Genomic DNA, 13,091 nt, shown 5'->3' with positions numbered 1-13,091 from the left:
AAGTTTCCCAGACACCATGGCTGAGATTAAAGACAACGATGATCCTATGCCCTAAGGTTTCACTACAGTGGCTAATGTGGAGTCCATGTTGTACTTGAACTAGGAGCACTTACCCAAACATAGTAGGAGGATCAAAGAACTCAAATGCCAAAAGGATGTCTATAGAGTAAAATCGCTAAGTTTGAGAAACCCACATTCTCACACAACTCAAGAGTTTGTGAGTATTTTTAGAAGTTGGAAGCTAGTTAGGCAAGCCATGTCAGGAGAGGATAAACTTGATGAAGCCGATTACTTGCATGGCGTGTCAGTTTTGAATTGCTTGCCTTTCTAAAGGCTTTTGTCTTAGAGACTATTTTTAGGTAGTTATTACCATAATTGTTTTGTAACCGAGAGAGCTAGGTTTTGATGGAGGCCTCTTGTAATTGATACTATATATGTTGGAGCATAAAATTGGTTGAGGGTTAGATTTTGGATAGGGAAAATAACTTAAATATTAGTTTCAACTAAGATACTTTTTTTTTTGGATTATGGAAGGAAAGTTTGGTAATTTGAATGTTTATTTTGAGACTTTGGGCTTGAAGACACATATAAATGCATCTATCAATACATGTCACAGTCTAAAACTATGTATTTGAACTTTGATGTAATGATTACTGTGTGGATTCTTATATCAACTGCTCTATGATATTGGTTGTTGTTTATCTTAGGTTATCATCCTTTTTCGTGTTTCTTTTTTTACTGTCTTTGATTTCTCTATGCTTTTCAAACTTGGGTAATTTTGAGAAAACTTTGTGTTTCTTGATTTATTTGAACTATTTTGCAGCTTCTGAAAATTTTCCTTCACACCTAAGAGTATGTGAGAGTTCCTTAAGTACTTTATGGAAAAAGTACACATGTATACACTTTTAATATAGGAATTTATTGAAAATCTATTAAGAGGGAGTTGTACCTCTCAAATTCATAGGGAAATGATTAGCATATGTTTACTCGACTATTATGAACTTTTATTATTTCCCAGATAAGGGTATAGAGTTAGTTATTTCATATTGTAAAAGGGAGACAAATATGTTCGCCAACACTTACTCAATTCCTTTTCACCACTAGTTGCATGCTATATTAGTCAAATTTAAGGCTACAAATATGACGTTCCTTAGCCTCAAATCCCTAGTATTTATTTAATGAAACCATTATGCACAGCCAACATCCTCACAATTAAGACTATTGATTTAATTGTACCATTTATATAATACCAAAATCATGATACTATATGATTTTGAACTATCAAAAATTCACGAAACTTGTGTGAAACTAATAATGGAGTTAATTGATGAGATACTATGTTGTAAAAAGAAAAAGAAAAATTCTTTTAAATTATCCATACAACTACTCTTCCTTGGGCACAACTAGATCTTATATAGTTGAGCAATGAGATGTTGAAAAATGAAAAAAAAATACACACACAAGAAAGTAGTAAAAAACATACAATGTGAAGGAAAAATGGATACAAGTCATTTACTTAGCAAAAACTTGTATAAGGGGAACATTCTATAAAAAAGAATTCACATATCAAAGATTTTGCACAAGCACAATTCCCTCCCTTACATTTTCTCACGTACATGCAATGCAAAAAGTTTTTGGATCAATAATCAAGTACTATTTATGACCATCTCCAAAAATTTGGAATCAATTTTATAACATTGGATTGCCAATTCTAGGATACAAACTTAGGCCCTCAATTAGATAAATACTTAAGGACTATTTATGGTCATCTCCAAAACTTTAGAATTGTTTTATAACATTAAATTGTCATCATCCAGGATAAGAACTTAGGGCCTTTTGGTTTGGTACATATTGCAATGGGTTATATTTATGTTGTTATACAAGAACAAGAGATAACAATATGAGATATGATGTCTCCCATTTGAAGATATGAGAGAAAAAGTATTTTGAGTTGCCAATGGAGACTCAACTCTATTGTTTTATTGTTCATGCAAGTTCCATAAAACTTGAACTCGTTCACATAGGTGGCACTTTTAGATATTGCTAGAATAGAAAGAAGTCTTCACTGGCTTTTGAAATAGCCACTAATTGACATACCCTTCAAATTGTTTTGACTCATAAGTCTAATACAATTGCTCATTTTTCATTCTAAAATGAATCCATAATATTGTTATGAAATTGTTAAACTTAGTTGGTTTCCTTATTTCTTTGGTATACAACATTTTGGATGTTTGAACCATGATTCAACCAACTAAAACTATATGCATTTTTTTAAATGAGCAAATGTTTCAAACTAAGATATTCATCTTTTTTTGGGACTATTTAGTTATTATTTTAGTAATGTGAATGATTTATTGCTTCATTAAAAAAAAATAAAAAATATTATGATGAATTGAAAGATTTTAATATTTAAATTGATTTTACAACTCCCACACATATATAAAATTTGTCACCATCAACCTTCTTTGCAAGTTTTTATTTTCATATAATTGAATTGAACAACTTTATCTAGGTAAGTTTTGAATTCAATATCTTTATACTAAGTAGAAGCTCAAGACCAAAATTTTAATTGAAATTGATAATTCTTCTATTGCTTTCAATCAATTTAGATGCAACAATATTATCTACAACTTCAAAGAGTTCTAAGATAGACAACATATTTATTGTTTATATAGTCTTTGACTCAAATATTGTCATTAATTTGTCATTATGAATATTTTCATATATTAGTTGCTAGTGCACTACAAAATATGCATACCAACCTCTTTTCTTGTTTTTCTTTTTGACATTGTTAATGTACTTATCTTATGTCTAATATTGCACAGTTGAAAATAGATGCAATATTTGTATCTCGTTGATCCATTAAATTTTCTACCCTAAATACACATTCTCATCATGTTTACGCTCAAGCCAAAATAAACAAAATAATGCTATTATTTACTTTGAATAATTTTCATTCACATGCATAGTTTAAATTAATTATATTTTCTTTCTTAGCATTTTTATTTGGCCAAGCTAATATCCCATACATTAACCATGTGGTTAGTTTCATTAACTATTCCTTTACTTTCTCTAATTTTTGGTTTAATTTTTATCTTAGATCATTTATTGATCTCCATGCTTTTATATTGGTTTAAGTAATGTAGTAATGAAGATGTAACAATTCTAAAGGAGAATACCATTGTTTTGTTAGAAGCATTTAATGGGAAATAAATCTTATTTTTAGACTTTTAGAGATTAGACATTGACCACTTCAAATAAAATTAGAGAAGAAAGAGAGAAGACCCCAACTTGCTAGCTATAATACACAATCGCTTAAGGCACCACCTTTGATTTAGTGGGTAAGACAACTCATTTTATTAAAAAATATAAATGCTCCACAAATCCTTCTTAAAGGAACAAGTTGCTCTTCATCATTATTATTTTAACATTTAAAACATTAATCAAACCAAATATTTACATTATTTTTAATACCATATCAAACAAACACAAATTTCCTATCTACTTAATCATGCATTAATATCAATGTCATACATTACCAACCATCCACTCATAGACTCATAATCTTTATTATTTTAAAATAAATATATTTTATGAGAAGATTGTAATTCAATTGACTAATGATGATAATATGTTCCTTGATTATATTGTCTATTAAGATTCAAACATCTAAAATTATAATATAAAGAAAGAGGCAGCTCCCTCTCGATTCCTAATCACTCTTCACACAAATATATACCTACTACTCTTGAACTCACAAGGAGAAAACTTTAGACCTAAATGTTGCGGTTTAAAATAGTGTCGCATCGTATTCCTGAAACAACTATATAAAGACGTTTCTCCTTTAAAAATGAATAAACGAGAAAGTGAAAATGATAACTGACTTAAATAGTAAGCAAAAAGTTGAGTATCCGCTAAAGTGGATTCTGCGTCACGAAGAAAACGGAGGCACCTAAAAAAAAAAAAACACCCAGAATATGAAATTAAAAGCTGATATCGATTTCCTCCAACTATATTCCAAATCCCCGTCACATTTTCTCAAGCAAGTTCTTATTTTCGGGAAGCTGAAAAAAACCTCTCGCGAAATTGTGAACAGCGAGGTGCGAAACAGTGAATTCCGTCATGGAATGGGCTCCACTCGCACGCCTGTCTGTCTTTTTCCGATTAATCAAGACAGGCGCTCTGATCGATTTAATTGCACAATTAAGAGCTCTCAACAAGATTTTAATACTGCCTGTACCCAAAATGAGTTAGTACAAGAAATCTTCCGGCACTTAAAAACTCCAAAATGCCCGATAAAATTCCGAGTTTCAACGGCTCTGTACTTCCCAGACGTTGAATTGATGGCTTATTCATCTTATGCTGGAATGTGCTTGGTCTCGTGAAAAATGGCGCCAATTTGAGGGGGGTAACGGAACCGGCATTTGGACAAAAATGTATAATCGACAGACCTTTTTGCCGTATGTCGGGGTTCTGCGAACGTTATTCGGACATGGGCTGAAAGCTTCGATCTTGGAAATGTCTTTAACTTGATTTGATTATTTGGACTGCGTAACCAGAAAGTCGGAGGGTGTCTGAATTGTCAAAGTAGAGAACCAGAAAGCCACAGAAAGTGCAGAAGAACCGAATCAAGGGCGGCTACAGCTGTATCAAATGTGCCACTTTGGAATTTTAATCGACCGGAAGACGTGGATCTTCTGTAATTGTTTAGAATATTTTCCCACTCTTGGTCAATTTGCCAGGTAAGCTTAATTGTATAGAAGAATGTGTGGGAGTTATGTATAGAGCGTGTCCTGACTTGGGATTTTTTAATGTAATCCAGCTTTAGTTTAGGGTCTTGTAATCCATTTTCATTGCTTCTTTTTATGTATCTTGAGCCCCGGTTCTTTGACTTCATCTCTTACCTTAATTTGCTTCCTCCTAAGCTGGATGAATGTCATACCTGAACAAGTTTTATTTTTCAAGCGTGTGTGCTTCGTAACTTACTAGAAGATTGAGTTTGTTTTGCTCTAAAATCTGCTATTTGGGCTATCGAAATATCTTGTAAAATAGGATCAACAATATTCCCGTGAACCTAACCTCTGAAATAAATACTCTGGATGTCAGATCTGCTTTTAGATCGTCTGTATTTGAAGGGTGATTTATCTGGAGCGCCGAAAGCTTTCCAGAATTTACAAGAGCAAAGGCATTTAACTATAGAAATACTGGAGCCTGGTGCGGCACATTTGTTGTTTTCAAAAGGTATGCCGTCTGAACACGTGATTTACATGACAGTGGATGGAGGGAAGTCTTTCTGTCTTTTTCTCTTCTTCTACAGGTGTTTCTCATTGGCTTTTTAATTGTTTACGTCAGCAATGGTACAACCGTCAGAAAGTTCCTGCCTGCTGCGTCTGGAATGAGGCGAGCTTTCAATTTTGTCTTCACGGCATTGAAATTTAACCTTATGTAGCAGAGGGAACTAATACAAGCAAACTTTTTTTTGCACTCAGATTATGATATATCACCTCTGCCTTAGCTGTAATTCATGTAAGCGGCAGAACTGGAAAGAGGAACGAGTCAAGACGCAGCTTTCACGAGCTATTGGTGTGGCTCGGGGAAGTCTGTTGTCTGTTTTGTTTCAGGTGAGAAATGCATGGAATTGAAGTTGAATCTCCTAGCCGTATTTCTTTTTAGCACTATAACAATTGAACATTTTACTAAAAAATGATTTCTTTAATGTGGTAAAAAATGTAGGCCCCTTATGAAGTAAAGCTCGAATTCTGTTATGTGCTGAACGATCTTTATTTAGTTGTTTCAGATTTTCAATACATGCATTATTCTGATTGACGGCGTGCTTCTGAAATCTTTGGGTTTACAGTTATTGGCCATGAGTTTTCATAATTTAGTTTTATTTCTTTCCTCTGTTTTCTGAGTGAAGGCTGTGGCAAGATGCGTCTTTCATAGCCCTCGTTTTTTAACCAAAGTGCGGATAATTTTTAGATAGTATTGTTTGGGTTTAAAACTTTAAAAATGCTTGCTTATGCTTCTTTCAATCACTTGGGTTTACACGTTGGCTGCTACGAAATCAACCTGACATACCACAGTTTAACACTTGTAACATGTGCTACCACAGTGGTTGTACTCCCCACGCATGTGATCCTGCAGAACTGTGTGCAAATGAAAACAGTAAAAGCCAAACGTCGTACTTCTTAGACGAGGCAAAAGGGTTTGACCTGCACAAACTGGTGTTTGAATGCCTTTGGTAATCCATTCCTGCTGAATGAGAGCAGGTTGTGGCTATAAGAATACTGCAGATGTGGGGCCAGATGAAAACAGCAAAAGCCAAACAGTCACCTCCTGATAAGTGGCAAAAGGGTTTTCCCCGCACAATTTAGTGTTTGAATGCCTTTTATAATGTTGCTCGTGCTAATCTATTCCTGCTGATTGAGAGTATGATGTTGCTATAGGAAGAATTGATGTAGTTGTTTGTGCACCTATAAAAAACAGTAATCTGGTAAATGTTTCCAAATTTTTAAGTTGTGAGAATGTAAATTCGTAGTGTCATTTACTTGTATTTGGATGGGCATGTTTGAAGTGATGTTTTCAGTGGTTGAAGCTTTTTGGAATATATAGTAAAATTGTGTTTACGTCTCAGGCTTTATGACTGCTATTTCAGATGAGGGTCGTTATTGATATGGACAAATTATATACGTATTTGATAAATAACTAAATCACATTTATATTTAATAAATTTGTGAAACAAAATGATTGTCTATGGTAGTCCTTTTTATGACTGCCATTTCTTACATTGCAATTTTGTGATTAAATTATGTGAAGACATAAGCTGAAAATAGAAAGATTTCACTGTACAAAATGTTTAGCAGTGGAGATCAAGCCTAGTGGATTTGGAAAATTTCTCTGTTTGCTTCTCTGAATATATAAGGATATATTAGGTCTCAATAAATTTATCCTTCTTTTGCTACCAGTTGCATTAAGCCCTGATGTGATTGTGCAGACTCCATACGGCTTATAATTATGCACATTATATATGCCTCAATGATAGGAATCAGTTAAACCTTTTGCATAGATTACAGTCTCAGAGAGTGTCTATCTACGTTTTTAAAGAGAGGGTAGATTAAAAGGCTGATTCGTCAAGTTCTAAATGGCTGGGCTACTCCTGCATATGAGTAAAGCTGGACAAGATCTAAAACTGAGGAAACAAAATATTGAATGTTTGCACCAAACTTGAAACCTCAGAAGGGTACTGGATGAGTTAGGACCAAATACCGAAACATACACATGATTATTTGGACAGGATATAATGCAACAGCAAAGATGTCCTTCCTTTTGTATGGGACAGTGATTAATAGTTGAAATCAGATAGTATTGCTATTCGGCCCCTATGAATCTGAGTTTTTCTTCCTCAATTAAGTGTTTCCCAGGAAAAAACATTCTGCAGAGTGTGCTGTATGTGTTGCTTTCCTTTACTAGTGGATTTAAGCTTAATACCAGCATCAGATATTTGAAATCATTGAGATGGTTGGAATTTTAGCAATTGAAAGTTTTGTAGCCACAATCTCGGTAATTTGTAGTGATTATGGATCAAATATATACTCCATGAGGTAACTTCTATAAATTACTTTCGTTGTCCTTCTGCAGACTTGTGTTGTGGATCACACAGTGTGATCTAAAACATTGATGTAAACAAAACCTCTGCAGTTTGCTTCGGAACTCATACTATTATTCTAATGGACTGTAACACTGAAAACCTGATATACATGATTGAATAAGAGGCTTCAGTAGTTATGCTGTAGAAGAAATGATCACTGCTTCTTTAAAACCAGATTTTTCTCACAGATGGTTGCATTCCTTTAATACCCTACAACAGCTCCCTGGATTTTCCCCTAACCCTGCTTCCTTAGTTGTCTTCTTAATGGTATCCTGGTCTCTAATCAACTCTTAAAATCATAACATCCTATATTAATGCTTTCGATGGAGCCTTGATAAATAGAGTTTGACCCTCATTATTTTTCTTTTTCAGACTGTCTGACTTATTATTTCATTCTGAGCTGATTCACACTTGTTGGAAAAATTCCAGTTTATTTAATATCTACACTAGTATCATTCTAATTATAGTGATACTCACGACTCCTCCAATAAATTTGAACACAACTTCTTTTACAGGGTTAGTATGAAATACAATATGTTGTTCTAATATAAGGTTATAATGTCAGATAGGAACTAGTTCAGTAGATAAGCATATCATTCTTCAATGTGCTAAAAAAAAAAAACTTAAATAAAAGCCAATATCTTCACCAAAAAAACACAATGAACAAACAAAGATGCTTTTGGTTTCTTTCTAATCTATGTAATAATTTAATGCTCTGTACACAGTGTGCAGCATTTTTGATAATATTGAATCTCATAAAAGCACTAATCTCAAGACACAACTTAAAATACTCAAAAAGAGGTGGATGAATAGCTTAGGCTCTTTATGACTTGTGGAGTGGCTAATGAATCACAATTATTCTCCTTGGTTATATATATAATATTGTTATGGGTGTCGTCCTTGTTTTTTATTTGATATATTCTAGTGTTGAAACTTGAAGGTTGAAAGACAAGCTACCGCTGAGAAATCCTTCTCAAAATTTGTAGCAAACTTGTTCATTTGAATTTCTACAGAGACTGCCACTTCCCTTATCCTACTTGTTTGAATACTTTGATTCATAATGACTGAATCTATGTCAAATGAAGTACTTGATTGTATTCAAGTACTTCTCTGGTTGTGAGGATGAATCTTCATTCTTGCTAGGCCCTTTTCCTTTACTTTTCTTCATCTATCCAAAGAGGGCTATATTATTGTCACCACTTTTCTTTGTGGCTTTTTGACTACATTCATGTTTCCTTTTTGATAGCGTCATCTCATGGTCTTTGAAGAGATGATGACTTTCTTGGGCATAAATTCCTTGTACAAGTGCTTGCATAAAAATGACAATCATTCAATGCCAAATTCACTAGTTTTGCATTGTCAAGCCTCCCCAACTATTGCAAGTTGGTTGTGGAGTTGTGTGACGTTCAATAGGTATTTGGTAATTAATCTGATTTAACAGGCCTGAGTTTGTCTCGCAATATCATCTTCCTGTATATGTTTTCATTCTGCTAAGGACTAACTAGAGCATAAAGGGCCTCCTTGGTTGTTAACTTTTCACAATTTTTTTGACAAAAATGTTTAACTGGATAGAAAAAATTGATTCTTGTTGAAAAAATGGATTTTGATTAGTCTGTTTGGTGCACTCCGATTTCATTTTTGGCGCTGACTTAATGGGCAACTCACATAATATTTGGATCTCTAAAAACCACAAGTTTCCACAAGAATGGTCTTAATTTTTAGTTCACACCAGCCTACAAATTTTCCTTTCTTCTGGCTTTGAAACCATGAAGATTTTTAGCCAAGAAAACAGAAGCCCCAATGTTCGATAGTCATAATTATTCTTTTAACACTGTGTTAGGATTACAATATTTGAAACTTCAAACTTTAGAAAACAAATACACAGTTAAGGACATGTTAAAATCAGTTTGTCATTTCCTCAAAAAATGAACAAGGAAAGCTCTACAAGCTGTTCAGCAAACAGCTAAATGGTAATTCATCATTGTATATGTATCTTCCATCTTTGGCCTGCCTTTATCCCATTTAGCAAAAGTCTGAGCCTCAAAAAGCCCCTTCTCCTTCTCAAGAGATGGGTTGGAATATGAGTCAAACTATTAATGCATATCTATTTTATATGAGACTTAATTGGCTAAAGAAAAGACTTTCACCTTTAAAAGTGAAATGGAAAATAGAATTAATGCATATCTATTTTATATGAGACTTAATTGGCTAAAGAAAAGACTTTCACCTTTAAAAGTGAAATGGAAAATAGAATAACTCAAACCAGTGCCAACTTGTTCACCCTAAACTTGTGTGGAAGCTATCCGAGTTAAAAACTTATTGTTAGTTAAACAGATTGTTCTTTCTCTTTACTCTTTGGATGCCCAATGTTTGTGAACAACAACTGATTACAACAGTTGGAAAGTTGTTACTAAGTGACTAACTTCCCTCTGAATTCTTAGGTACAGCGCCCTTTTGTATTTGAAATTTGCAATGAATTATGTTTGTTTCTAACTCTAAAAATGGGGTATGTTCTTAACCCGAGAACAGGAAAGGTGAACCAAGTTAGGCCTAAACAGGAACTAACTTAGGCAAGAATTTGAATTTTAAGATTAGTCAAGTTTATGGATTCACACATCTTATGAATCCACAAAGTTTTAACAATTCTGCAATAAATGCTATCTACAACTAAACTGATATCAGTAGGTTACTAGCTCTAGGAATGGAAAAGACTAAGTTGAAAGAAAAGCATAAAAAGGGATCTCTCTCGAACTTCCAATAACAATACTATTATCTTCAATTCGCTGTTTCGAAACAGGGGAATAAAACTCTGCTCATTCCTTCGATTCAATTCAGACCAAAAGAGAAAACATGAAACTAATATAGAAATGAAATGGAACAGAAAATGATAGACACAATACCCTCAAATTGTCTCTGCAACATCAAGTATTTCACACCAAAAATTAGTCGACCTTCTATTAATCTTTCAATTAGATACATATAGGATTCCGAGATGACTGTCACAAAATGAATTTAAATTGGTTCATCTCAATTGACAAAAGGCAAGGAGCCAATTGTTAGCTACAATCATTATATTAAAATGTGAAAAGGGGGAATAAGAATCACTTCGCCTTCTTTCCTTTATTTGACTTCACTCTGTAGGCTTTGGTGGTGACAATGATTGGAATCAACTCCTCATGTCTATGAACATGAACATTAGTGTATCTTAAGAGCCACTTGGAATGCTCTCTGGCTAGATCCTTAACGACATTCAAATTCTCTTGTATTTCCTCCATAGCCACGTGTGTATATTTGCCAAGTTTCTGAAGCTTGAACACTCTGTTCCGGTGATCTGAAGATATATCTATCAAGCCATCTAGATAACTGGAGAAGTTCTTTTGCATGACGGCCACACGGATAATCCCTTTTCCTTGTCCACTAGCCTGGGAATCTGTATCTTGGCCCCTTATTAATTCATAGTCTCTGTCTTGATCCTTTTTCACTTTAGCTTTTGTTTCCTTCAATCCTTCCTCTGCCGCTAGGATCATTTCAGATTTGAATTGCATGCTCTATAGCCATTCAAATAAGGGCTCATCTCCCCTAGGTAGAATCTTTGCCTCTACAACTTCCTTAGCCTTCATGTGAATAATCATTTTCAGTAGGGAAATGCAATCTTCACTCTTGATCTTCTTTGCTGCCAGGGTAGCTCGATTAGCTGAGATATTATCTTTCTCTATTTCAAGCCTCAATTTTGCAATACCGATTTGCTCTATGATCGTAAATCCTTTGTGCTTGAGTTTTCTGCCCCACTCCCTACCAATTTTTCCGAAGTGCTTGTCTTCTTATAGCTGGGAGATGAGAGCTTGAACGTTAGTAGTAGTAGGATCACTGGTGATTGACATTCTTGAGATGTTTGCTAATAGGGTGACTAATTGCCTGATGAAGCCATTAAGCTTGTCTCCACCTTCATTTTGACTTTTGCTAGCTTAAGGCTTTTGAGTTGCCCCTCTATCACATCATTTCTTGACTTCCATAGGCCCACCTTAGTATCATGTCTTACTTCTTCGAGATCTACAAAATGCAAGGTGAAATCATTCGTAGACATGTCTTCAATCCTCCCTTCTTTAGTGGGCTTGGCAATCTCCATAGTCAAATACCCTGTTTCAAGATCTTGTCTAAGAATTGACAGGGTCTTTTGCTTCTTGACTTTACTTACTGCTGATCCAGAGAGAGTAGCCAGAGATAAAGTCTCTTTATTGGGAACTCCCTCTTCTTTCCTCTTCCTTTTTCTGTGCAAGGTGTCCTCGAGCCATGATTTTGTGCCAATCACCTTGGATGTAGTCCCGAGTGTGTCTATACTGAGCATCTTTTTTTTGACCGGGGTCAATGTCTTCATAGCTGAAGAGAAAGGATTCTTCGGGACCTGTGAAATGAGCTTTGAAGATTTAGGGTCTTTCTCTGCTTCTGTAGTCTTCTTTGCTGCTTCATCGGACTCAATAGACTTACCTCCATTGCTTCCACCATCTCCAAGATCCACCACTTGTACTTGGGGACTACTTGGTAGGAGTAGTGTAGCACTCGTAGATGGGATCGGACTGCTATGGGGTGAGAGAGCCACTGTGATTGCACCATTTTTCAATTCCTCTGTCGTCTTCTTCTCAACATTTGTTGCAGTTTCGATTACTAGTAGAGAAGCGTCCTGACAAGTTTTGGCAAGAGGAATGCTCTTGTCAGGAGGTTGATCACCTCAATTTAATGGTTGTGCTGGTCCTTGAGTGATAGACATGGTTGCACCTGATGTACCACCTTGGGAAGAGGAAACCGCTGCAACTTTTGGGTAAGCTTGAGCAAATGTGCCTTTGCTCTAACTTCTTTGAGCTGTGGTCCATTTGACCCATTTTTCGGTCCTCTTGTAGATTGGAGCCATCATTATATCCAGCTCTTCCCCAATGTCTTCATAAGGCTCCAAGCTTATTGGAGTGCCTTTGAGCTTGGTCAAGTGTGTGTTGCTATACATATTTTGGCCATCGTCCTCCACCCCTTCTACATCAATGTTAACTATATACATCTTCACCTGATCAATTGTTAATCTGGTGAAGGCTCGATCATAGCTCTTGAACTCATCCTTGTAGTCGGCCCAGTAATCCTTAATAGTGGTGATATGCTTTATTACACTCACTATTTGCAAGACATCCTTGGCATATCCATTCGTGTCAAACATGGGCCTTAGGACTTCGTACATGACCAGCTTATACTTCATCTCAAATACCTTCAACATATTCTTGGCGTCGGAGTGGGTGTCGCAACTAAAAGCCCCTTCCTTCATGGGGAATTCATATCCTTTCTTCTTCAAGCTCCCGTTCAATATGTTCACTTGAATGGCTTGTCGTACAATCTCGATCAGCACGAGCATGTCACTGGAATACCTTGGTAGCTTCAAGGGGAATCCATCGAAAGCTGCAAG

The 13,091-nt window shown here is 35.2% G+C and overlaps 1 protein-coding gene across 5 annotated transcripts in view; it reads left to right on the top strand.

The window, feature by feature from the left end:
- Positions 1-3,861: 3,861 nt before the first annotated feature.
- Positions 3,862-13,091, top strand: part of LOC149552161 (filament-like plant protein 7) — a 52,468-nt gene continuing 43,238 nt past the window's right edge. For 2 of the 5 annotated variants that reach the window (XR_016352868.1, XM_089787637.1), the window contains exons 1-3: positions 3,862-4,742; positions 5,107-5,400; positions 5,490-5,621. The gene's annotated coding sequence lies outside the window, so the exon portion shown is untranslated. The remainder of the gene's footprint in view (positions 4,743-5,106; positions 5,401-5,489; positions 5,622-13,091) is intronic. The other 3 variants (XM_089787638.1, XM_089787639.1, XM_089787640.1) reach the window with 3 other exon arrangements.

This window comes from Cupressus sempervirens, chromosome 6 (genome assembly GCF_028749045.1).
Source record: "Cupressus sempervirens isolate cs-2001-9-10 chromosome 6, ASM2874904v1, whole genome shotgun sequence".
Taxonomy (NCBI): domain Eukaryota; kingdom Viridiplantae; phylum Streptophyta; class Pinopsida; order Cupressales; family Cupressaceae; genus Cupressus; species Cupressus sempervirens.
This window is presented reverse-complemented; position numbering and strand designations above follow the sequence as displayed.